Genomic DNA, 23654 nt, shown 5'->3' with positions numbered 1-23654 from the left:
AAATATGCAAACCAAGCATATTTTAAATATTTTTAGTTTTTTTTAAATAGAAAACAATATATCAAAATAAATATATTTTCAAAAAGTTAAAAAATAAAAATCATTTTTAAAAAAATTAAAGATATTTTCTCAAACCAAACACATCATTAAATTTTGAGTGAATACCCAACTCTACCCTTGATCATTTTTTCGAAGGATTACGAGGTCAAACAAAAAAAAATACTCTTTTTGCCCTCTTGATATTTAACTTTGTCAGACTAGTTAGTTCCTATTTGAATAATTTTTCTCCAAAACATACTTACATGACTCATTAATCATTAATATATCTTTTAATTTTTATAAGTAAAACTAATTTAAAAATCACTAATATTTCTTAGTTTTACATAATAAATTTAGCTAATGTATTTAAAAAAGGTAATAGAAAAATAAAATAAAAACTAAACGACCTTGATAATTATACTTAAAAGACAATAAAACTCCTAACAAAAAAATTTATTAATCTTAATTGATTTTTAATGAATAAATCAGCAATTTAACATATTATATAAGTTTATTCTATTAATACCAATAAAAAATATTAACAGAAACATTAATCAATCTCATATAAACTTTTTTTTTAAGATTTGGTTGTGTTTCCAGATAATTTTCAGGATATTTAGGATTGTTTTTTCTTAAATTTTCCTTTTTTTTTTTAAGTATCACTTGGGTTAGCATGGTCCGGAACCAGACACCGGGCTCCAATCCCAGAACGTGCATACGTGTATCTCATAGCCGTACACGAAAAGCAGCTATCCATTCTCACAAGAAGCTGCCCTTTCTTTTCCTCTAAATAACACAGCTTGCCATTATTTTGTTCTTCTGTTCATTTTCTTTCCCTCCTTTTGACTTTTTCTACCACCCCTGTCTTATAGTCGTCTCTTTTATTTTCTGTTCAATTTCAAATGGATTCTCTTCACTCTCTTCAAGTCCACTGTTTTCTCTCTCCGCTCTCGCCCAAGATTCGATTACCTGAATCCTCAAGGAGGTGTCGATTTTCTCGCCGTTTCCAGCCCCATTTTCCCGGAAAGTTGCGGATATTATCTTCCAATGGATTCAGCGGGAGCAAGAACAGACAGAAACATGTTCTCTCAATCCGCAGTTCCTCGAAAACTGGTTCCGAAGTTGAAAGCATCTCTCTTCAGGAAGGCGATGAACGCCCTCCGTTTGATATCAATCTTGCCGTAATTCTTGCTGGATTTGCCTTCGAAGCCTACACTACTCCTCCAGTATGTATAATCTCTGATTTTTTTTTTTAATTTGGTTTTTCTACTTTCTTGGTTACTGTTTGGTTCCCGAGAAAATTGATGAGGTTTTAGATAGATCACTTTTTCTTCGCATTTTCTTTATATTCCTAAGAACGAAAATACTTTTTCCTTTTCTAAACTTGAGGATATGAGATTGCACTCAAACAAATAAAGAGAAAAAACCTCCTCTGCTGTTACGTTTGCATGTATTTGTTTCTGAATTTTGTGTTTCCCGAGAATCAAGCAATGAAGCAATGTGGTGACTATTCTCTCTAGTGGAGTAGTGGGAATAAAACTCAAGAATCAAGTGTTATCTTGAACGTTCATATCCATTAAATTAAATCAATGGTTCAATATTTAATATAAACTCTAAGAGTGCGTTTGGTTGGGGAAATGTTTCAGTATTTCTAGGAATGTTAGCAAGGGTAACACGATTTCTTGTCTCTGGAGGATAATAGTTTATATGATTGTATCTGAACCCAGCTACTATTCCTTCAAAACATAAACCTGCAATTTTAATGGTTGAGTATAATAAAAGCTACTTTGATTCTGGATGACAGTGATTATAACATCAAAACTATTTGTTTGTGAATGAATATGACATTCTAATGTACATCAATATTTGACAATAATACGTTTTCATTTTCTTAGTATCACCAAATTGTTTTTACTAAGGAGATGATGATGGAGAAGAAGACCAAGATTCTCCTCCTCATCCATCACACACAGTCCCACACCAAGTCCCCGACAAAGATGGACCCAATCTTTCATATCCAACTCCAATAAGCTCACAACAACACCAACGTTAAAGGAGCTAAACCAGCTGAAACCACCCAAAAGTATGATCTTTTCTCCTTCTTCCGCGTCGCTCTCACCCTCCCCTTTCCCCATCTTCTTCATCACCATTACTGACATCCATTCTCATCGAATATGCAAGAAAGGTGAAAGAAATAAATCACCACCATCAACAAGCAACAATAGCAATATAACATCGAGACTTGGAATGAGGGCTAGTGGGCCACCACCGGAGGAGGAAAAATCATAGAAGTGGGAGGAGGCCACATTGTTATGGGAAGGATTGTAAGATAGAAGAAAGGGCTTCAAGGTCTATTCAATTAAATCTTGGACCATTGATTTAATGGATATGAGCGGTCAAGATTTAACACTTGATCCTATCCATTTTTTATCACTGGAGAGGATATGCTCCCTGTTGGACAGAACTAGAAATGGAATATTTAAAAGGAGTAAACTGAGGATATCAAAAAGCCATTGAGGACATTAGGAATGTAATTTCAATAATCAGGCTAGACTTTAGTACCGCCCTTCTGTTCTTGGACAAATTATTTTGTCCTTCTATGTCCCATTCCAACTATCATCAGACAGTCTAAAGGAATGTAGGACCTTACATTTTCTTGATGTTTCTTTGTCAGCATAAGTTTGAGGATAGAATAAATAAGATGATGATCATGCAATGCCGAGAGTCATTGTTTGTTTGTTCGCTGTTTTTGTTTCATGTTTCAAAACCGTTTGTACTTTTGTAAATACTCAATTTTAATCTTTTTAAATCTGGTTCACTTTGCAAATTTTGCAGGAGAACATAGGCAGGCGTGAAGTTGATGCTGCTGGTTGCAAGACAGTCTATCTCTCTGAGTAAGTGAATTTAGAGATGTTCTCACTGCATGAATTTGAATAGTTACACTTGATAATTTATTACGTCATTAGTATTGCTCATTGTCATGAATTCATTCATATGATTGATTCAAATAGGCTATGTGAGCTTTAGTTGCCGATATTTTACTATCTGTCATGATCTTCCTTATTCCTTATGGGGATACTGAGCAAGTTCTTTTTTGTTTGACTCTATATGCAGGGGATTTTTTCGTGAAATTTATCATGGTCAATTGTTTGTAAGGTTGAAACAAGGGCTCAATTTTCCCGCCATGGATCCCTGGGTTAGTTGTCTTATTTTTGATATCATATCTTATATCTTATCTATATAAAGCTTGACTCTACTGCATTGTTCTGTACTAAAATGTTTATGGTTTATTTGTTGTTCCTGTACCTCTTACCAGAGTGTATCTATAATAAATAGTAATAATTTATTTAAGATATTTACATTCTTTTTATCTGACTTGTAGGGAACAAGTGATCCATATGTAGTCATGCGGATGGATTCTCAGACAGCTAAAAGCAAGATCAAGTGGGGGTGAGTTTTTCTCCTCTCCCCCCCCCCCCCTCGGTGCATGTGCGCTTGTCTCACCTTTTGAATTGAAAAAAAAAAAAAAGTGATACAAGTCTTAATGGAAAAAAAGGGGGCTACAAACCTCAATGGCTCATGCTCATTCGCTCAGTAGAATTTTTACAGTGCCAACTATGGGCTTTTCCTTAATGTTAGAAAATGATCTTTGTTGTTGCTGTTGCAAGCATCTTTTATCTTGAATTGGATTGCCAGCTTTTAATTGAAATTTTGTATTGGTTGAGTTGCAGCAAGGATAATGTTGGGGACCATAATATTTTGTTATATTTTTCCTTATCTAAAATCTGATGTTAAACTGTTGCTTTGTATTTATGTACTGCATTTTAAATAATTGACCGAGTTGTAAGAAGGACAATATTTTTTGTTTTCGAATTCCATTAAATTAAGCTCATTTCTTCAGTTTTTCCCCCTTTATAATCCATAGTCTTAGTTTCTGCTTTGCCTTTACATGCTGCTTTAAATCATTATCTTATATATCTGGTGAGAAATTTGTTTCATCTGGCAGTAAAAGAGAACCAATATGGAACGAGGATTTTACTTTTAATATAAAGCAACCTCCAAGCAATCCTCTACAGGTCTCTCTCTCTCTCTCTCTCTCTCTCTCTCTCTCTCTCTCTGACACACACACGCACAGACACACACACACACACACTGACTCACTCACTCAAAGAGGCCTAAAATAATTCACCATTAATACTGATTCTTATGTGGATGATTTATCTGTAAAAATTGTTTTGATAGAACACTGTTTGATCAGGTGTAGCTGAATCACCTAGTTAGACAAGACTTGTTTTTTGTTTTTCATCTTGTGCTGTTGTTTGAATCATGTATATCATTTCCTGGATGTTTACTCCTATGGTGTTATTTAGACAAAGCAGCTTGTAGCTTTAATCAACTACTTACAGTCGAAAATATAATTTCCTTTCATTACGGGTAAATAATGAAACTATTTATTGAAAAATAAATAATAAATAAGATAAAAGTTTTGGTGTTTTAAAATTATCTTAAAAATTCACACTAGTTTTCTAACAAATGGCAAAAATCTTAGGTCGCAGCTTGGGATGCAAACCTTGTGACTCCTCACAAACGCATGGGAAATGCAGCGGTTGACTTGGAGTGGCTTTGTGATGGTGAGTGAGGATTGAAAAGCTTGTGAGATATATTGATGCTATGCTGAATGTTTTTCAGTGTTTCGTAATGCTTTAATTTGGGTTGAACTCTTGCCTCATTTTCTTACAGTTATGTCTGACTGATATGTTTACTTGGGAATTTCTTTATTTTTATTCATTTTGTTGCTGCCAAATGGCAATAAAGTAATACAGACATTAAGATATGATTTTATTCAGTAAGATCTCATAAAGCTCAGTTTTTTTTTTTTTTTTTTATTGGAGTTATGTTGCTGTAAAACTGTCCAAGATTCTCTCAAATAACAACAATGCACTTTTTGTAGGAGATGTTCATGAAATAGAGGTGGAGTTGGAGGGAATGGGTGGTGGTGGAAAGGTTCAACTGGAGGTATGTTTCTTTTTAATGGAGAAAGGGAGAAAAACGATTATAGTTTGCTTGAGAATTGCTTACCATTTATATTTTAGTGGTCAACACATTACCTATGCTATTTATACTTAATGCTCTTTCTTTCTTTCTTTCCTTTTTTTTTTTCTTTATAGAGAAAAATAATCGTTAAAAGATGAATTACAATTTACGCAACATGATAAGACATTTACATATAGTTGAAAAATGAACTAAAAGCCATGGGAAAACCATGCATGAAAGGGATGCCAAAAACTTAGATTGTTTTATGCCTTATTCAAACTTAATTTTGTTAAGTTAACATTTCATCCTTTCCATTTGCGGGGGTAAGGATGCGAACGTCTATGATCCTTGTATCTCTCAAGTGGACGCCTCGTACAACTTTATTCGAGGTTATATGCTCTTTTTAATTAAGTTCTACAAGAAAGAACAAAAATCTTGACTTTTGCTTGAACTCAAGATTATCTAAGACAAAACCAGTTCACTTTATCGTCAAGTGTGTGTTTGGATAGAGTATTTTAAAATTTTGAAGAATTTAAAATGCTATGTAATTAAATTGTTCAAATTCAAATACATGTAATTTTAAAATATCTTGTTTGTATATGCAACAAGAGAATATGAGGATGAATATATGTGGCAAGTTCGATTCCAAATTCTTTTCTTTTCTTACCAATCATGTTTTCTTACCATCAATAGTAATAAATGTCTCTACTTCCAACAAGCTTACACTACTTCAATGCTTAATTTGATGTAAATGCACTTATCTCCTATATATAATGGGCATATGGTAGAGTTTCGGTGCACAACTTTCTTTTCCTAAAATACCTTTCATCATATAATCCATTAATTTTTTTTGGGTATTTCTAAGAGTTGAACCAAAGACCTCTTATTAGAGTATAAGATACTTATTATGTTGACTAACTTTATATTTGTTATTATTACACATTCAATTTATAAGGTGATGATTTGTTACACTAATATATGTAAATAATATCAGTTTCCAATTTGATGAGTCATAAGTTGTTGATCTATAAATAAATTTTGAATTTTTAGGTTAAATATAAAACCCTAAACCTTTGATGAAATTGAGGAAGAGAAGAAGTGGTGGAAGATACCTTTTGTTTCAGAATTTCTAAAGATAAATGGTATTGATACTGCACTTAAAAAGGTTATTGGTTCTGATACAGTGCAAGCTCGCCAGTTTGTGGAGTATGCATTTGGGCAGTTGAAGTCATTTAATAATTTGAATCTCCAGAAGGGTCAGATATCTGGTAGTGATAATGAGAAGTATGATACTGAAGGCTCTGGGGAACTGAAAGATTCTTCTGTTGAACTAAATATGCCTTCTCAAGAGGCTGGTAGTTCCAAAGTCTCAAATGAAGATTGCATTGAACAGAGAAACTCGAAGGAGTTGCATAAGTATGATGGCAATACTGACAATGGACAAGATTCTGATTCATCAACACAATTTAGTGATGAAGAGCTGTCAAATCAACTTTTCTGGAAAAATTTTGCTAATGTTATTAATGCTAACATTGTTCAAAAGCTAGGCCTCTCTGTTCCAGAGAAGTTAAAGTGGGATGGGTTGGAGTTTCTAAATAAAATTGGCTCACAGTCACAAAATATTTCAGAAAATATATATATTCAGTCTGGACTTGCATTACCAGGAGGCACGGATGATAAAGATCAAACAAGTGATAAGGATAATACAAGGGATAATGATAAAACAAGTGATCAGCCTGCCATCGCTGTAATTCAATCTTCACTTCCAGAGGTCAAGAAAGCAACAGAGAATTTAATTAAACAGACTGATTCAATTTTAGGTGGTTTGATGCTTCTGACTGCAACAATTTCAAAAATGAAAAATGAAGCACATTCTTCGGAAGAGAAAGAAACCAAAGAAGATTGTACCAAAGTAGGAGGTGATGACACACAATATTCTACTAGTCAGGAGTTTCTTCCCCCACAGAATGGATTACTGTTGGATGAGAAGAAAGCTGAAGAGATGAGAGCACTTTTTTCAACAGCAGAAAGTGCTGTGGAGGCTTGGGCAATGCTGGCCACTTCACTTGGTCATCCTAGTTTCATTAAGTCTGAGTTTGAAAAAATATGTTTCTTAGATAATGCATCCACAGACACGCAGGTCTTTTCTTATCTCCTCGACAGTATATATGCTACATTGCTACTCTAACAATTGCAGTGTATCACCCCAAAATACCATTTATGCGGATATCTCATTCAATACACTTCTTTAGCTAATAATTGAAACCTTCAGGTTGCAATTTGGCGTGATTCCACAAGGAGGAGGTTGGTGGTTGCATTTAGGGGAACAGAACAGGTAGTTCTTGCAATTGCTACTTGATATGAAATGTGGTTTCTGGTATGTCTAAAAGATGCTTATATTTGATTTTTCAGTCTCAATGGAAGGACTTAAGAACTGATCTAATGCTTGTTCCAGCCGGGTAAAATTGATTTCCTACCTTGTGACCATGCATAAGATTCAAATATAAATGGTTTAGGCACGGATATGATTTTTGGCTGAGCACTTATGTTGCTTGACCCATGTAGCCGACTGCCTATAGTGTGACAACTTTTGTTGTTGTTGTTGTACTATTTTGTTCTAGTATCTCACTATGTTTTCACAATTGCAAATTTTAATCTCTTGTGAGAACATGTATGATATTTGATAAATCAGCTTAATCTACAAGATGCTTCCACTTGAAATGTATACTCAAATGTACAGGGGATCATCCTCTTTATAGAGGAATTACAAAAATAGGAATAACTAGAAAATGGGAAAATACTAGCCTAAAATAAAGGAATTTCTAATTATAAAATTCCTAAAATTAAGCTAAACTTAAAAAGGAAAGGATATAATAATTAATTCTATTTACCGAAAATTCATGAAAGAAATCAGGAATTTGATTTTGATTTGATTTAGTCAACACTCCTCTTCAAGCTGGCTTGAAGATATCCTTCATTGACAGCTTGCTTATTATGCTATCAAAGGTCTTCTTGGGTATTCCTTTAGTTAGAACATCTGTTGATTGCTCCGTGATCGGAACATATGAGATGCAAATTTGTCCTCTCTCAATTTTTTCCTTTATAACATGTGGGTATTCCTTTAGTTCTGTCATGCTGAATTGGATTATGGGCAATAGAAATACAGATTTTTTGTCACAATACAACCTCATTGGTGGGAAAATGGGAACCTTTAGTTCTTGTAGGAGTTTCTCTACCCATTGTGCTTCACATATTCCATGAGCCACTGCTCTAAACTCTGCTTCTGCACTACTTGCCACAACACACTGTTTTACTCCTCCAACTAACCAGGTTTCCTCCAACAAAAGTACAATACCCAGATATTGACCTTCTATCCATGACATTCCCAGCCCAATCTGCATCTATATAGGCTTCTACTTGAAGATGTACATGGTTTTTGTAGAGTAACCCTTCCCAAGCGATCCCTTCAAGTATCTTAGGACTCTAAAGACAGTATCCATGTGTTCTAGGCCAGGTGAATGCATAAACTAGCTTACCATGCTCACAGCAAAGGCTATATCTGGACGTGTATGGGATAAATAGATTAGCCTCCTCACCAACCGCTGATATCTCCCTTTGTCCATTACATTTTCTGGTTCAGCTGGCTTCAATTTTAAGTTAGGCTCTATAGATGTTTTAGTAGCTTTACAACCAAGTAATCTAGTCTCTTTTAAAAGATCTAGGATGTACTTCCGTTGGTTCATAAAAATGCCTTCCTTAGACCTTGCAAATTCAATTCCAAGGAAGTATTTAATGATCCAAGTTCTTTGATTTCAAATGCTTTGGCAAGCTTCTCCTTCAAGTCTTTTAGCTCCAAGATATCTCCTGTTTGAGCCAAATAACCACTAGGAATACTAGACACAGAACTGGAATTTAACAGCCTTATGAGCTGCTCAACCTGTTCCTTACTCATGGATGATTTTTCAGCCTCATAAGCAGTTGGGGTAGAACATGGGACCAGTTTTGCTGCCTTTAAGATGTTTTGGTTTTCCAAGAATCTTCCAGTAGGTTTTTTGGGTGTGACGAGGTTTATTGCAGCGGTCAAACCAAAGATTGGAGGGGTGCTTCTGATTTGATGAACTTCTAAGTGTAGCAGGTGCCATTAAGAGTGCATTAGACTCCAAATAAGTCTGTTCAGTCTTTGCTTTTTCCATCATCACGGTTCTACGGGTTTCCTCTCTTCTAACTTCAGCAAATACTTGTCCAATTTGAGGGTAGGATTGCTCTTCCAATAATTCTGCCCCGAACTTTATCTAGTTCCATGTTGAGGCCTACAAGAAATTGAAATATCCTCCCTTCTTCCACTCTTTATAGGAACTCAAGCAAGATCCTTTGATTTTGTTATTTTGATGAAAAGATGGTACATGATCTGATTATCATTGTTCTTGTCAAATTTCTTAATCGTGCTTCTAGCAATGTTGGGTGCCTTAATGTATATTTCAAACGTAATTAATTTAAGGGTTGATTTAAAAAACTTTCTTTTGATAATGGCTTCCCTTTGGCTTCCATAGGTTGAATCCTGAAAGGATAGGTGGAGATTTCAAGCAAGAGGTTCAAGTATGTTAATTGCTGGCAGGTTTAGATGCCATATGTGTCTAATGATTATTAGATATCTGGAAGATGCAAGAACAGTAAACTCCTCAGTAGTTGATGGTTCTGAGATTGCAGGTTCACAGCGGCTTTTTAAGTGCATACGACTCTGTTAGGATCAGGATCATTTCTCTAATTCGACTTGCAGTTGGCTTTGTGTAAGTACTTCTGTGTGCAACTTATTGCACCATGCACTGCCTTAGAAATATGTAGATCTCAGTATATCCAATTTTTAAAAACAATAAAATTCACTTCCAATTTGAAAAGGGTATATTCAATTGTTTTTTATAGCAATGTCCATAAATAAATTAGTATTCCTTTTTTTGTTATCCTTGGGTACATGCTGTAGAGGAGTCAAGCAATAATTCTAGATATTTAGGGGCAAAATTCTCGGTAGAATTCAATATTGATTATTATTATATTATTATTGTTGTTGTTTTATTATTTTCTACAAAAAGAATAGTATCAAAACCTTTATTTTCAAGTGGTATGGAGTTTGATACCCATGGCCATCCATGCCAAAACTTCATTTCAACACTAATGTCGACCTATGCATCATAATGTTTCAAGGGATTTATGATTGCTATGTTTGAAAGACAGGAAGACATATCAGGAATACCATGTCTCAGACAAATTGAAGATTTTTTTTTTTTTTTATTATTGTTGTTATTATTATTATAATTTAGTTCCCCATATACATTTTAGATTCTAACACTCACCCTTAAGCTGGAGCATATCAGTCACATCTACCAAACCTCACAATAGGCAACTTATTCTGAGGCCTCTAAAACATTGTTCACCACATCTAGCAGTTGATCATTTAAATTGAGAAAGGTTGTTGCGGTTCTGGCTCCTAATAAAAACCTTTTCTCTGATGAAGTGATATCAACTTAACCATGCTTGAGTTTGTCATAGAAAACTAGGTTAGATGCTACTTGCAAGGCAGCTTGATTGCAACAAACATGAGTCATATGTCTAATCTCACAAAAGTGAAGCTCTATAAGGAGTTACTTAAGCAGATTTGCATGTGCTGCATGCCGTTGCAAGATAATCTATCTCAACCACTTTTTGATTCTTTCTCTTAGGAAACGAAATTGGCTCAAAAGAGAATATTATTTCTAGAAATGTAGGGCCTGTTAATTTTCTATTTTTTAGTAACTTTTCGTTAAATGTAATTTTCATGTATTACCAATGTAAAGGAATTTTATACAAACAACCAATTGTATGTTGCCCCATCAGCAAAATAACTAATTTTCAAACTCATTACTCAAAAAGTCATCTAAACGCATGAATCTGATTGGATGATGGTGCAAAACGTTTTACATGCATGTGCAATGCATCAAAATTGACTAAATCTCCAAAGTAGCCCCTGAGATTCACATCATGCACAGTTTTGGTCCCTGAGGTTCTAATTGCATTGTTGTTGTCCCCAGGATTGGGCTCCAGGCACCATAATGGCCCATTGACCCCTTTTCGGCAGTGACTCAGCAAATGGAGTGATGAGTTGACACTTCCTTGCCATGCTGGCCAATGGTGAAACGATGTCGTGTGTTTTTGGCACCCAATCAAACCAGAAATAACGTCATTGATAGTTGTTGGCATGTAAAACGATGTTGTGTGTTGTGCACAATGATGACACTTCGATTGGGCGTTTTTGCTTTGATTGAGCGCCAAAAGCAAAAAATGTCGTTTTACCATACCATTGTTCAATGTGGCAAGGGAGTGCTAGCAAATCGCTCTGTTTGTTGAGTCATTGCTGGAAAGGGGTCGAGAGACCATTATTGTTCAATGTGGCAAGGGAGTGCTAGCAAATCGCTCTGTTTGTTGAGTCATTGCTGGAAAGGGGTCGAGAAACCATTATAGTTCTCGGAGCTCAATTTCGGGGACACCAATAGTGCAATTGGAACCTCGGGGACCAAATTGGTACACGTCATGACTCTCAGCGACCACTATGGAAATTTAGTGATCAAAATTATACTCGTTTTTAGTTTTAAGTTTTTAAGTAAAATGTTCAAATAGAAAACAAAATTTTATTGTCTTCATGTTCTTCTGGTAATCAAACAAGTTTGTAATTGATCTCTGTTGTCCTTAGAAATAAAAGGACATGGTTTCTTGGGGGAAAAGTGCTTAACAACCTCAGTAGGGTTGCCTTCCTCTCTAGGCTTTTGATACCAGGTTAAGAGAGAAAATATGAGAGGAAGACAGAGACAAACGAGGAAAACTATGTCTCTCAACTAAAATGCAGAGGCTGTATGAATCATAATGGCGTGAGACATTTTAAGATATAGAAGAATATATACTTTTCTTGCAAATTTTGTTGACATCCTATCTACAGATTCTAAAATAGAAAAACGGTATTTTAGAAGGGAGACAGAGAAATGATTCAATAGAAAGAGACTGAGCTGTCTGATTTTTCATTCATCAGAAGTTGAATGTTATAGTGTACTGCATGAAACTGAAGCTAATGTAACTGCATAGCTATAATGTGACAGCTATCTTCCAAATTGTATCGGACGCTGAACGGAATTGCTAACTTTTAACAGCTAGTTCAGTATGTGCTTGGTACACCATACTAAATTTCCACAACCCCTTTTCATGAAAGCAAACTCAGGGTAGTAGTGACTGATCAATAATAGTGAATTTGTCATGCAGCTATCTGAATTCATAGAGCTTTAGTATGAATGTGTTAAGAAATAGGAACCTCAAATTAACGTGATGTCAGAGAAGAGCCCATATCAAGTCAGGCCCTCCTGTTAAATCTCATGGTGTAAAATTTGAGGGCATTATGTGATTAGGCATAAGCATTTCTTTTATTGCTATGAAGCATTGCTGTTAAACAGTGGTCTAAATCAGCTGTTTCTTTTCTTATAGCCATCTAAAATATTCAGTGTGCTGCTACATTTCAATGATTACATTTTGATAAGCAGAAGCTATTTTCTTTTGTCCCAGAGAAGAACATTCTGAATCACTTCACAAATGGCATGTTTATGTAACTGGTCATAGTTTGGGTGGTGCGTTGGCAACCTTGCTTGCCCTTGAACTTTCATCAAACCAATTAGCTAAGTAAGTTTATTTTCTGTTTTTCAGTCGCATTTTTATTTATAATTTGTTTAAGCAAAGTAGCTTTCATTTAGAAGTATACGTGGAAAAATCATATTGTACAATAACTCTTTTCTGTTTGTGGTACTCAGCGTGTTATATGCATTTTTTCTGGTGTATGTTTCTGCCATTTTAAGGAGTCTATATCTGCAGTAGTTAGTTTTCTCAAGGTTCATTATTTATTCATTTGAATGAAAGAGGGATAGAGAGAAATAAAGAGCTATATTTCTTGCTAAATATAATTGATAGGCCAATATGGGCTTTTTCCCTGCCAATATGCCACTCTTTTTAAATTTTTTTTTTACCAAAATGCCATTCTTTTCAAACTATTTGCTCCAGTGTCATCATTTTGCCATCATGCAAGCTTGTATATTTTTGGCACATTGACTTGGAGGCGCCTAAGCAGAATCCGCATTCCATGAAGAAAGCGCCAATCAAGGAAGCACCTCCTATGCAAAAACGCTAAAGCCTTTAGCGCATTCCATTATGGATACGCTGATCATAAATGTGCTTGTAACTTCCAAGTTGGAAATGCAAGATGCATATGATCCTCTGCTAACATGGAATAATTAATTTTTTTTATATTAATTAACAATTAAAATTAATTAATTAATTAATTAATTAATGTTAATAAAAATTATGTTACATTTAAATATAGAATAAATGACTATTTGTATCCATGAAAGATGAAAACGCTGACATATGTACCTACATTAAATCAAAACTAGTACCCATGCAAGATGCCCTCCGTGTGACAAAAGTACCCTGTCTTTGGAGGGTTGGAGCGCCACGTAGGGTATTTTTGTCACACGGATAACATCTTATGTGGGTACAAGTTTAGTTTCGATTTAGTATGGGTACATAGGTCAGTGTTTTCATCTTTTATGGATACAAATGGTCATTTATTCTTTAAATATGCTTATCAGTTTAACTAAGTTTATTAGTCATAAAGAAATACAAAAAAAATTATATAATACAGTATAAGGAAATATATATCTTTGGTAAAAGAAAATTGATATGATGAAATATAGTACTCCAATTAATTATATGTTACTTTTCAATATGCTCATGATAAACAATATCAGATAATTGATGAGGGTAATGTGGTTTAATTTTTTCAACCAGATATATTAGATTTTGGGACTTTTTTGTGATTAATCCTCTTACATTAATATTCCAATAATCGTAAAATACATCAATTATCATTATGGGAGTACTGTATTTTATAGTAGAAATTTTCCTTATCTAAGATTATGTATTTCGTTATAAGTATTTTAGAACTTTATTTTCATTTTTTATGACTAATTGGTGGGAGTACTATATTTTATGATGGAATTTTTTTAATTAGAATATATATATATATATATATATATATATATATATATATATATATATATATATATATATTAGAATTTTATGCAATTTTTTTATCATTAATACTCTTACTTAATATTTCAATCATGATAAAATACATCAATAAGTACTGTATTTTATCAGGAAAATTTTCTGTAACCAACCTTATATATTTCATTATATGGCATTGTAGAATTTTTTTGTTTTTCTTTTGTCGAAAATATATTCTTACATTAAGGTTTCAATTATCAATATTTACATTAACATTAATAAATTAATTTAAACATAACGCTATTTATATTAACATTAATTATTTAATATTACTTATTTTTAATTATTAATTATGTATACAAAATTAATTATTCCACATTAGAAGAGGTGCTTGTGAGTCCAGCGTTGCCACCTTGAAAGCGCCTTTACCTTTGGCATGTCCTGCTAGATGCGCGCTTCCTAGATTGATGCTTTCTTCATGGAATGTGGGTTTCACTTAGGCGCCTGAGTTAGGGTGCAAAAAAAAAAAAAAAAGAATTACAAGGTGCAACGATGAAAAAGGGTGGCATTTTGTTAAAAGTTTTAAAAAGAATAGTATTGAAAAAAAAGCCAAAACATTGTTCATGCTGAGATTGACTTTTAACCAGAATTAATATTCTTTTAAAATATTCTCTAGTGGTATAGTTTTTGCAATTGATATGTCAGTTCATGCTTAGTTTCTCTTGATGTGCTGAAAGGTTTTCGTACTTTCATGAAATTTTTGAAACACAAACCCAACCCTGTTATCGATGTTCATGGATTGGCTATGTCAACTCATCTGGCTTGGTTAACCTCTTTTTCTAGGTTGGAGATACTGTTAGAACAAACACATTTGTTTCCTCAAATAAATATCGTGTTGATTTTGTCCACTATGCCTATTTCTAATTGTTTGCTATGCCTAAGAAAATATGTAGATCTTATTTGATCCATACATACCCATGATTCAATTTGGAGAGCAAATACCAATGTTCTCTGTTGTTATATGTAGAACAATTCTGTTAAACACAATAAACTGTGCATATAAAATTACATCTATAGTATTGATAATTACATTTTGGAGCCTGGAGGGTTGTATAGTTGTTGCATATCTTTGTAAACATGGCTGTTGAAGGCAACATATCTTGATATTCAACTTACCATAAATTCCTTTTAGAATGCATTCAAGTTTTGAACTTTCTAGGTGAGATTATTTTTCTAGTATCAACAAAATTAACCATGCCTATTGTGTAAAGTATCTAACTTTCTACGTACCAGGCGAGGAGCAATTTCTATTACTATGTACAACTTTGGATCTCCGAGAGTCGGTAATAAAAGATTTGCAGAAGTTTACAATGAGGTCAGAAAATTTAATAATTATTTTATTGGTGTTGTTTCCATTGTCTTGCTTTTAATGTTGAACCGAGTGTCCGTAAATAATGGACTGGTTTTATAAGTTGAAGGAAGGAAATCAGATACTGCAAATTATGTGCATAATTATTATCTTATGCAGCAACTTCTCTGAAAACAGTGGCTTGATGTTTGCAACTTGTGGCGATGCATCGGGTCCTACTAAGTTACAGTCAGCACTGAACTAGTATTATCTTATGCAATTCTGCTGTAGTGTAGCTCATCTAGTATCGTATATCTTCCTAGGCCTTCTGGGAAGGGGCTTAGACTGTGGTGTGGTATTCATTGCCATCTTTTTCTTTGCCATTTGTTTTATAGTAAGACTTTCCTGAGAACCCAGTATATTCAGAAACAAATGATTGATTCTTTTTGTTGGTTTTATCAAACATCCATTCTCGCTACAAAAGGAATGCTCATGAAATTTGTAATTTCTTTTTTTATTTTTGTGGATAAAAACAGAATTTCATGAAGAAGCAGAAGAAAAGTTATCCTCCCAACAAGAAGAAAAATACAGAAAACCAAATCATTAGTAAACCATGGCATTCCAATCTCTCAACAAGTCTGAGAGGGAAAGTCCTGTAAAGAGACCATCTCCTTCACACCGCATAGATGCTTGACACCTATTTCTATCCCATACAACAACTTTTCCTGAAAATTTAAAGATGTGTAAATTATGCTCCTGCCAAATGCTCCAGATAGTGCCATATACTGCACATTGCACAAAGATTTTGCTTTTCTTTTTTGTTCTCCTAAATTCTGCAAATGTTGTCAATAGCAACTGATCTAAAGATGTGGGCACACCCAAGGTTCACCAAAGACACCAAACAAAGAATTCCATGAAGAAACAGCGATAGGGCAGTGCAAAAACAGATGATAGGGGAAATGGCCTTGTATGTTCTTCTAACCTACAAATTATCACGTGTTAATCCTGATAAGCACAATAGTCAAAATGAAGAATTTGACTTTAGATGAGTAGATTTCCATATAGGTTTATCAAGGTGGCAAGGGGATGTGGTTGAGGATTGAGATTGAAATTGGAATTGTGATTACATGTTTGCAGACCAGATATATGATATATCAAGCAGCCACAATCTCTTATTAAGGTTAGAAGACTATGGAGCTTTGTCAAGCAGACCCAAGAGAGTTCCTAACTTGGAGCTTTATCAAGTAGAACCAAGAGAGTGTCTAACTAAGAGGATTCTATGCCCTAGGTTTGGAAAAAAAATGGAAGTCCCACGTATAAGAATGAGAAGAACCCTGTATAGAATAGAAATCCTTGATTTGATAGTTTTTTAAAGAGGATAGGTAATAAAGATGGGGGAAGGTCAAATAACAACGACAATCGGTCCTCAGCAAATAGAAAATGAGATTCATCCTCTTCTTTCATAGGAAGCAAAAGATTGAACGTGGCAAAACCACTAGAAATTAATTTCTAGGGGCTAAAATGAGTAGCATAGATGTATTAGCATCCCAACCATTCCTGTCCAAACCATACTTTTGATAACTAATGCCATAGAGAGCAAGATCCTGAAGGAAGCACCAATTTTTGATACAAAAGCAACGCGCTAGACACAATTTCTGAGACCCAACTCACCTTTTATAGGACAAGAAACTTCTCGGTTCACTAAGTAATTACTATTTGTTTTGAAAGCACCACACTGAAGAAAGTCCCTCATGATCTTTGAATGGTGTTGGCCACACCCACATGGATACAGTCATACAGAACAAGGATAAGTAAATTGGAATGCTGGAATGAAATGACTGAGTAAGAGTTTGGTAAAATTCCAAATTATTACTTTATTACTATTACAATTTTCATATTTTTTGGTTCAATTTCTTAACCAATTTTAGTTTTCCTATACCAAAATCAAAACCCATTCTTACACCATCTGATTTAGTAGAGAAGATATAAATAAGACCTCCAAATTTTAAAGTCAGCTAAGCATGTGAAGGGTCATTGCAAAGCGTATATCATCTTCCACTCCGAGTCCATGTTTCTTTTAATTTGCCATTTGATTCATAACCATAGATTTGTTTGTTTGTGTACTTTTGTAGAACACTTAGCAATTTGCCTTTCAATTTGCAGAAAGTTAAAGATAGCTGGCGAGTTGTGAACCACAGAGATATTATACCTACTGTACCCCGGCTAATGGGATATTGTCATGTTGCTCAACCTGTATATCTTGCTCCAGGGGCTTTAAGAAATGCACTGGTGAGTGCTTAGTTTAGTACCAGCCCAATATACTATTTGGCATCTTTAATGAGCATTGATTTAACCGCTTACTTTTATTGCAATGACAAAAACAACAAAGTCTTATTTCACTAAGTGGGGTTCGTTACATAGATCAAACGACAACTTGCATTCTATTATATATCACATCTGCAGTGAGATAGTTCACACATGGATCTCACTTGACCACTTCATATGTCGTGTTGCTTTTAATATTTCTGAGAAATGACTGCAACGTGTTCCTTGCAACTATTGTTAGTTCAGAAATAGGTGGGCTTTCAAGTAATAAATTTAGTCTGCAAGTGGGTGCTCAATAGCAAATTGAGAGCATCATTAACCAAATAAATGGTTAAGTTTTCAAAAAATGGTCCAAATCTCCTCTACTTATTTCATATTACATAGGTTGGAAAAATATGATATATTTTTTGTCCTTATCAATTATGCTCATTTTCCAATTGATCTGTATACAAAATACATTTTAATTGGTACCTGAATTTGCCTAAAGATACAATCATTTCCACTTTTGTCTGCCCTTATAATACTATGATACCGACAGAACTGGCTGTTCAGACAACCTCTAAAGCCCAATTTGTAAGACACATGAAAAATGCATATGGGATGTACGAACTTCCTTAGTGCTAATACAAATCCAGCTTTATTTGCCATACTAATAACTTCTAGGAATTTCCATAACAATCCTATTTTCAGGATCTTGGTAAGATTCTGAAATCTGTTTTACTGCATTTAATTTTAGTAAGATGTTGGAATGTTATTTGGAATAAATTACTTATTTCTAAAGGAATTCCCTGCGATTGCTTTTGCTATTTATTTATATCATGTTACGGTGGCACTGTTGAATCCTTTGTATGATGCAACTTTTGCTCTTATCGAGATCATGATAGCACAGAATATTATTCATTGAAATTTACACTTCGACTCTTTCTGGTGCCTCTATCTTACTGATAGATTGCCTAGGAAGTTGGCACTTCATTGTTAGTTATTTATTTAGTGCGTGCTTTCCAGGAAAACAAAGATATTTTGGGAGATGGTTATGCAGGTGATGTTCTTGGGGAGTCAACACCAGATATTATAGTCAGTGAATTTGTACGTTTCTTCCTATTTTTCTACTAATATTTAAATTGTTTACATACAACTGTCACAACTCTCATGCATGGTTACACCTTATTACAACATATTAAATATGCTCAACTAGTCAACTGCAATAGGGGGGCATGATTTCCCTTTCCACAATTTATTCTTGTATCTCGAGGTCAAGTGGGAACCGAATTTCCATAAAGATGAATACATTTTCTGATGATTCCCAACATTTATTTGGAGGAAAAGGTCAAGGAGCTGTTCATACTTAATCCATTGTTTCTCAATATCATTGCTTTGGCTTGCCTTGGACTTGGAGCATTCTAATTGGATTTTAAGCTTTTGGATATTAAATATTTGTTCTCTATTTTAAATTTTAATATCAAGACATTGTGTGTAATGTTTGTCACTAATATTGTAACTTGTATCTGGATTTGCTATGAGTGTTTTAGTAATTAGTATTGTTGGTGATGATTGTTAGATTTGCAACAAATTACTTGTTATTTTTGTCTGGACAAAATACGATGCATAGTAACGCAATTTTGGGATTTGGAGCATACACACTCCAAAAACAAGAAATCTTAATCCTACTGTACCATGTTTGCTTTGGATTTCACCCGATTGACATTCACTTTAATTGAGAATTCTTCCAAATAATTTAAAGCTTCCCGTTTTAATTGTTTTAGATTTCTGTAATTTTTTTTTTTCATTACTGACAACTTTGTTCCTTCCAGATGAAGGGTGAGAAGGAGCTTATTGAGAAGTTGTTACAAACTGAAATAAATATATTCCGCTCAATCAGAGATGGGACTGCCCTTATGCAGCATATGGAGGATTTCTATTATATAACATTATTGGAGGTACACTAGATGGATTGCTTTTCTATTTCCATTTGGTTTGTTATTATAACATAGAGCTTAGTTTAATTAGGAAAATCTGTAATCCTTTGGGGAAGAGAGACATAATATGAATGTTGGCATGCTATGCAAATTGTAGGTTGGTTAAGTGCTTGTTTGGGTGCCATTTATCTTGATAAAGAAAGATATTTTTTTAATGAAAAATATTTTTTTTTATTTTTTAGCGTGTTTGGCAAATTTTTAGTAGTAAAAGTAAAAGCACTAGAAAAAAAAACATCTTTTTTGAGAAGTTACAATTTACATCTTTTTCTAAAAGATATTTTTTCCTTAAAAAAAAGATGTTTTTTACATAATAAATAAATAAAAGTACTTTTATATTGTTATACCCAAACATAATTGATAAATAAAAAGATTTTTTTGCATGAGATATCTAAACATGAAATTACTTTTACTTTTGCACAAGATCTTTTAAAAAAAGATAACTCGAAAAAAGATATTTTCTTAGAAGTTCACCCAAACAAGCCCTAAGCTCATAAGCTATAATATGAAGTAGGAGAGAGTGTTAGAGTGGTGATTAAGATTCGTGAGTTTCTCTTTCCAAATAAAATGAGGAGGAGGAGGAGGAGGAAGAGGAGGACAAGAAAGAAGAGAAAGAGGTTAATGGTAGATATTGAAGGAAGAGGAGGAAGAAGATATTGAATGGGAGTAAGAGGACGAGGACAAGAAAGGGGTTAATGTTAGATAGTTGGGGTGGTGACAGAAAGAAGAAACAATAAATTGAAGACTATTATTAATAATCTCAATTTGACTCCAGTGGGAAATCCCAAGAGAAAGAGAGGTAGATAACACAGCTTAGCAGTAGCCTTGAAAGGAAAATTGCTCGATTCTGAGTGTTTGAGAGTCTCTAGTTTCCCCCAAGAGTCCAACACCAAATTCTAGTCTCCCTGTTCACACGCACCCGTTTCCTACATAAGCCTTTCACACACCTCACTCTCTAATCCCTATGCCGACTCAGCAGAGTTGCTTACAAATGTAATGTGTGTGTTACTAATCCTACCACAGAGCCAACACCAGAGTAGATCATTGCACTAATGGTGAGAATGTTGTGTTTAATAGATGACAGTATTAGTTATTACTTCACTGTCCTATTTTCGTCAATGCGAGAAACTCGAGTTGTTTCTGCCACTTCTGCTGTTGTGCATCACCAGAAACAATCTACTCCTTTTTAATTTAAAGGATGTTCTTTATTTTAAAATTCCATCTAATCGAGTGTCCTTCCTCTTAATAGAATGTCCTCTGATGTGTTCTTTTGTTTCAAGCAACCAAAAAACACCTTCTGACCACCTTCAGAAACGATTTCGACCTTCTGACCACCTGTCCAGACAACACTGTTGCCCTTGAAGCTTCACGTGGTTCCACGTGCTGTTTTCTCCCTTGGACATCCAGTCACCACTGCAGCTTTTGCAGGTGCAGGTTGCAGCTTTGGCTGTTGTTTTCCACCACAGGTCACACTGTTGTGTTCACCTCGCTGGCTCTTTGCGGATCTGGTCTTGTTTTTTCTCATCCAACCAATTTTCTTCTCTTGCATTTTCTGCATTTCCAATTTTACCCTTGGATGCCGTCTATTTTGAGGTATTCACTAGTATCTTTTGCATGCATCAGTGTGTCTCTCTTCAATTATAAACTCGATTTCAGTGCTATGGAGTTTGCCTATACACCTTCTGTAGGCCTTGGTATTATGTAATTCACTTCAGATCTCCTTGATTTTCTCTGCTTCCTCATGGCAAAGTGTGGTATCTATTGGATTGTATTTTTCTTACAACTTCTTATTGTGAATCTTACCAATGGTGATATTTGTTATTCACTTAGTAATTTACCAATTATCTGCTCTTTATGACCTCCTTGAAAGATCATGATTGTTGAAACCAAGTCACCGTCCTAGGTTCCCTACTGGCCCAGGCTGTTCTTGGTACCAGTTAGGCTTTGTAAGTCCATGACAGTCCCAGCTGTTCCTGGTACATCTTCAGCCATCCAAGCAGGCCCCGTTGACACTTCTTTAGAGTCCTAGTCTTCGTCATATTTTGTTTTTCAGCTCGAGGCAAAGTGTTGAAATATGAGAAGGAGTTGAGTAGTGGTTATTAATTATTAGATAATATATAGTGGTTATTAGTTTAGATGGTGCATTATAGAGAGTAGTTGAGTAGGTACTCTACATTTGTTACTCTCTTCTATATATGTTGGTGTTCTCTCTTGGAACACACACAAGTAATATATTATCTTTTCTCTTTTGTCTAGTTACTCTAATATATCTGCTGAGTAACCATTTAATCTTAACAACTATTATTATTTTTATAGCACTTTTAATTTGTTCATTCATCTCTTTTGATTACTGATTTTATGCCATTTCTTTGTTATATAAACTAATTCAGAACGTAAAATCAAATTACCAAACTGTCCCAAGGCCACAATCAAATGAAAACTACAGGCTATAATGAGGGAACTGCAGCTCAACATTGTGAGGCCGTCAGTGGAGTTCCATGCATAATAAGTATGATACAATATGTTCCATGTCACAACCAAATCTTTAATGGTATGCCAACCTCTGCTCTCCACTAAGCATTGTATTTTGTAAAATCAAAGCATTAAAACAATTTTTTTTTTGACACGGAAATATTAAAATGATAAATAGTAATATACCAAACCAGCAGGCTTTCTGTTTCTTCTTTCTTCTGTTTACTGGCCGAGCGTCAATTAGTACACAAAATAAAGTTTTCTATATCCCAACATAAATCCATAGGCTATATATCATTTCACCTGAAATCAAATCTATTTACCACATCAGTTATTCTTCACCTCTGTCCTAGAATTTGTTTTACATGCATGAAACTGATTTTGTTTAAATTTTTTCGTGTCATTAATCCATTAGTTTCATGTTTTAAAGTTTAAACTATTTGTTGAAAGTCATCTTCTAGAACTTCTAGGTCTAACGAGTAAATTTTGTGGCTTTATTTTCTGCTGCATTTCATTGAGAGATATTGAGGCATTAGACACTCAGACAAGAACATAGAGACACAAAAATTAGTTTCTTTGTGTTTTGTTTGGCAATAATTTAAATACAAATACAGAACAAAATATTAGAAGTCTTTTTTACCCTTGTCATCTTCCTCTAACATTCTCACCATCTGCATTCTCCACCATCCACTACCACTGCCACCATCCTTATGAAACATCAACTAAAACAAACAATCACCAACTATAACTACTTCAACATTAAAAAAAAAAGAAAACAAGAAGATAAATTTCAGGGTGAAACAAAGACAGGGCTGATGGCTGAGGGGTCGGGGATGGAAAGAAAGATGAAGACGACGAAGCCTGAGAAGACATAGATTAAGAAATAAGAAGCAAACAAGGAGATGTTGTCAATGCTCATAGAGGAAACAACGCCATCGCTCCCGAGTGTCGCAGAAAAGACGAATCAGATCTGGAACTCTTCTGTGGCCAACGTGGAAGCCAAGATCGACCCCCTTCAGTCACAACTCCTCTCAGTGGCCACTGCCATCATCCAATCTTCATTCGTGTCCACTGCCAATCTAGCCTTGAACAGTGGAGGAAGGTGAAGATGGACGATCTGTGTGTGTTGAAGAGAAAAATTAGGATCATATAAATGTGGATATAAAATTTTGATAAGGATAATAAGGGGAACTTTTTTGTTTTTAATTAATGTCTCTTGTTTGGAAGTACACAATACTCTATTTTATCGTCCAAGGACATAGTATGTTGCGCTTGTCTCTCGTTCCAAACTTATTTGTGTCTCGATATGCATATCTTAATGTCTTGTCCTTGAAAACAAATGCAGCCATCATGATTAAGGAATAAATAAGGTTAGAGTTTTTTGTGGAACA

General features: G+C 34.4%; 1 pseudogene; it reads left to right on the top strand.

The window, feature by feature from the left end:
• The first annotated feature begins 680 nt into the window (after positions 1–680).
• Positions 681–23654, top strand: LOC112743453 (uncharacterized; annotated as a pseudogene).

Source organism: Arachis hypogaea, chromosome 2, assembly GCF_003086295.3.
Source record: "Arachis hypogaea cultivar Tifrunner chromosome 2, arahy.Tifrunner.gnm2.J5K5, whole genome shotgun sequence".
In the NCBI taxonomy this organism is placed as follows: Eukaryota; Viridiplantae; Streptophyta; class Magnoliopsida; order Fabales; family Fabaceae; genus Arachis; species Arachis hypogaea.
Note: the sequence above shows the minus strand (reverse complement) of the source record. Positions and strands in the feature narration are given on the sequence as shown.